A 4,499-nucleotide genomic window follows, 5' to 3' on the forward strand; every position below is an offset into this window, starting at 1 on the left:
TACTGTTTAATGGATATAGAGTTTCAGTTTTACAAAATGAAAGGATCTGAGGGATCTTCTCTTAACACACAAACCGAAATCATACTTTGAGGGCAGCGCCTCCTACTGGGAGGACTGCTCTAAGCCACACACAGGGGGGCATAACTGCAATTAGTAGAAAAATCCCAAGGCAAAGAGTTCGAGCCTACTCATTCAAAAACAGAAATGAAGTAATAAATTAACTCAAAGGAACCATGGGGAATTTTGAGAGAATCAAGGGATCTAAACGAAAGAAATCAGACGAAGTATTGTATTGTAAAAGTGTTACTAATAAACCATTTGTAAGCTTTGGAAAGAATCTCGAGAGCTCAGAGGGTTGCAAGGGTTTTGTTTTCTGTTTTTGGTGTTGGTTTGGTTGTTTTCATTTTTACCACAGAAATGTTCTTTTTTTTTTTTTCTTTTAAAGATTTTATTTATTTATTTGACAGAGCACAAGCAGGGGGAGCTGCAGGCTGAGGGAGAGGGAGAAGCAGACTCCCCGCTGAGCAGAGCCTGACTCAACTCGAGGCTCCAGGACCCTGGAGTCACGACCCAAGCTGAAGGCAGACACTTAACCGACTAAGCCACCCAGGCACCCCATACCAAAGAAGTTTTCAAGCATACTCCAGAATTAGAAAGAACAGTATGGAGCACCTGGGTGGCTCAGTGGGTTAAGCGGCTGACTTTGGCTGAGATCATGATCCCAGGGTCCTGGGATTGGGCTCCCTGCTCAGTGGGGAGCCTGCTTCTCCCTCTCCCTCTCCCTGCTGCTCCCTCTGCTTATACTCTGTCTGTCAAATGAATAAATAAAATCATAAAAAAAAAAGAATAGTATAATAACTCCCCAAACACCCATCATCCAGTTTCTACATTTATCACCATATGATCAATTTTGCTTTATCTTTATGCCACCCACTTCCCCCAAACCATCACCAGACTATTTTAGAGCAAATGGCAGACATCATGATTTCATCCATAAAGTCTTACATCTGTATCTTTAAGAATGAGGACTTAAAAATAACCATCTTTACCATTATCATACTCAAAAAATAAAATTTAGCAAAAATTATTTAATATCATCAATATGCAGTCCATATTCAAATTTCCTCGATTGTCTCATAAATATATTTTCAGTTCCTTTATTCAAATCAGGATCCAAATGCTATTCACATATTGCATTGTTGATATGCCTCTTAAATTTCTTTTAATCTATTTATTTGAGGGGCACCTGGGTGGCTCAGTCAGTTGGGCGTCTGCCTTCGGCTCAGGTCATGATCCTGGAGTCCTGGGATCAAACCCCAAGACTGGCTCTCTGCTCAGTGGGGAGCCTGCTTCTCCCTCTGCCTCTGCCCCTCCCCCTTCTCACAGTCCCTCTCTCTCTCTCTCAAATAAATAAAATCTTAAAAAATAAACAAAGAAAGAAACAAACAAACAAAATGTTCCTCTGTTCCCTGTATTTCCTATAAACTGAAAATTAGGTCTAGAGGCTTGATAAGATTCTGGCTAGAAACTTTGGGAGGAACGCTCCATAGGTGATGCTGTGCTCTTATTGCATCACATCAGGAGGCATGTGAGGTCTGTTAGTGTCCTTTTTGGAATATTAAAATTAATCACCTGGCTCAAGTATTGTCAGTTTGCTCCATCATCATAAAGTTCCCCATCAGCTTCTCACCTAATGATTTTAGCAGCTGTTGATGATCATCGACCAGATCCATTATTTCATTAAGATGACAAAATGATGGGGCGCCTGGGTGGCTCAGTTGGTTGCGCGACTGCCTTCGGCTCAGGTCATGATCCTGGAGTCCCGGGATCGAGTCCCACATCGGGCTCCCTGCTCAGCAGGGAGTCTGCTTCTCCCTCTGACCCTCTTCCCTCTCGTGCTCTCTATCTCTCATTCTCTCTCTCTCAAATAAATAAATAAAATCTTTTAAAAAAAAAAAGATGACAAAATGATGATTAGTCTATCATTCCTTCTGCATTTATTTGCTGGAATTCCTCTAGTAAAGAGGAATTCACATTTTGGTTTCCTTGATGTAGAGCTCATACAGGAAAGACAAGGTATTTTGTCTTGATTTTTCTTCTCTTTACCAATTTTCAGAATAATGAGTTGGTTTCTTGATATTCTTCTCTTTTTTTTAAGGTTTTTATTTATTTATTTGACAGAGAGAAAAGAGAGCACAAGCAGGGGGAGCAGCAAGCAGAGGGAGAGGGAGAGCAGGTTCCCCGCTGAGCAGAGAGCCAGTCTTGGGGCTCAATCCCAGGACCCTGGGATCATGACCTGAGCCGGAGGCAGATGCTTCACTGACTGAGCCACCCAGGTGCCCGGTTTCTTGATACTCTTTAAGAATAACCATTTAGTCTGGCTGCAAGTTTTGAGATTAGATTCCCCAAAGCAAGTCCAACAGTGCTGAGGATGGCACTCATTAGCACCGTCTGAGAGGGTAACTGGCCCCTGAGCCTGCTGAACTGATCAGCGTATACAAGGCCTCAGGTGAAATGAGGACAGAGAAGTGTCTATTGAATCTGGCAACATGAAAGTTATAGGTGACCTGATACAAGTAGTTTTAGTGATGTGATGGGAATGGAAGCTCTGGAGTGGGTTGTAACAGTGAGTGGGAGGTGAAGAACTGGAAAAAGAGAAGGAATGACAGCTCTGAGAACTTTTGCTAGGAAGGGGAACAAAGAAATGGGCTGCTCCTGGAGGGAGATCTCAGGTCAAGTAAGGACTTTTTAGAACAATGGGATTTTTATTCCATAATTAAAAAGGGAGAAATTGATGACCCATGAGTGGGGACAATTGCAAGAATGATGTCCTTAAGAGAGAAGATAGGATCCAGAGCATGAGGGGACTAACCTTTGATAGAGCAAAACACTTGTAACAAGTGGGAAGATAGAAGATAATGCTAAAGATACTGAAAGAGTTGGTGGTTAGAGTCCCTGTTTAGTTGCTATGTTTTGTTCAGTAAAGTATGTGATAGATCATTAACTGATAGGGAGGGTTGGAATTTCTTTTTTTAAAAGATTTTATTTATTTATTTGTTTGTTTATTTATAGGACGTGCCTGTGTGAGCAGGGGGAGGGGGAGAGGGAGAGAGAGAATCTCAAGCAGACTCTGCAATGAGCACAAACCCCAATGTGGGGCTCAATCTCACAACCCTGAGATCAGGACCTGAGCCGAAATCAGGAGTCGGCCACCTAACTGACTGAGCCACCCAGGTGCTCCAGGGAGGGTTGGGATTTCTAGGGAAAAAAAAAAAAAAGAAAATATAAAACAGTTTACTGAGAGAGTGAAATATTGACCTTACTAGGAAAATGTTATACAGTTATTGAGCAGATGCTGAACACTTATTTCAACTTTGTGATCATAAATTTAAGCCACAGCAGCTCCAGTGTTCAGCTACTCTGCTGCAGGCCTAGTGAAGGTCTAGAATTATACTCAGCAGGGGAGGTAAGCATAAAAGAAGTAGAGTTGGGGGTGCCTGGGTGGCTCAATTGGTTAAGCATCTGATTCTTGATTTCAGCTCAGGTCATGATCTTGGGGTCATGAGATCGAGCCCCATGTCAGGCTCCACTCTCAGTGTTGAGTCTGCTTGGGATTCTCTCTCTCTCTCCCTCTGTCCCTCCAGCCCCCTTCCTCTCTAGAGTAAATAAATAAGATCTTTTTTAAAAAAATCCACTTTTTAGTCTAAGTTGCTTTTCTTAATGATGGACCAGGGAATCAAAGATAGACAAGGGGAGAGTAAGACAAGACAGATATAATGGACAGTTTAAAAAAAAGTAGTGGGGTCAGTGGATTGGAGAACCCAGGGTGTCGGGTAAAAATGGTAAGAGTAGGGATGAAGAGGAAGAGTTGATCAGATGTCAAGTCTTCACTGGAGTGAGTGTGACTGGGAGATCATTCAACTGTAGAACAAGGAGCCCAGGCTTTTGAAGAAAAAAGGAAGATTAGGTTGAGTGACAATGGGTGGCAAAGAGAAAAAACAAGTATCTCTCATTCTGGCTTGGAAGTATACAGAACGTGAGAGGAATACTTCACTTGAAAAGGCTGTAGGGGAGCCAGTGAACTCAGGAGATCAAAAGATCACACACGGGGCACCTGCGTGGCTCAGTCGTTGGGCATCTGCCTTCGGCTCAGGTCATGGTCCCAGGGTCCTGGGATCGAGCCCCGCATCGGGCTCCCTGCTCAGCCGGGAGCCTGCTTCTCCCTCTCCCACTCCCCCTGCTTGTGTTCCCTCTCTCGCTGTGTCTCTCTCTGTCAAATAAATAAATAAAATCTTCAAAAAAGGGCGCCTGGGTGGCTCAGATGGTTAAGCGTCTGCCTTCGGCTCAGGTCATGATCCCAGGGTCCTGGGATCGAGTCCCGCATCGGGCTCCCGGCTCAGCGGGGAGCCTGCTTCTCCCTCTGACCCTCTCCCCTCTCATGCTGTTTCTCTCTCGCTCGCTCTCTAAAAAATAAATAAAATCTTTAAAAAAAAAAAAAA

Source organism: Leptonychotes weddellii, chromosome 3, assembly GCF_054177405.1.
Source record: "Leptonychotes weddellii isolate Sample4059 chromosome 3, ASM5417740v2, whole genome shotgun sequence".
NCBI classification, from domain to species: Eukaryota; Metazoa; Chordata; class Mammalia; order Carnivora; family Phocidae; genus Leptonychotes; species Leptonychotes weddellii.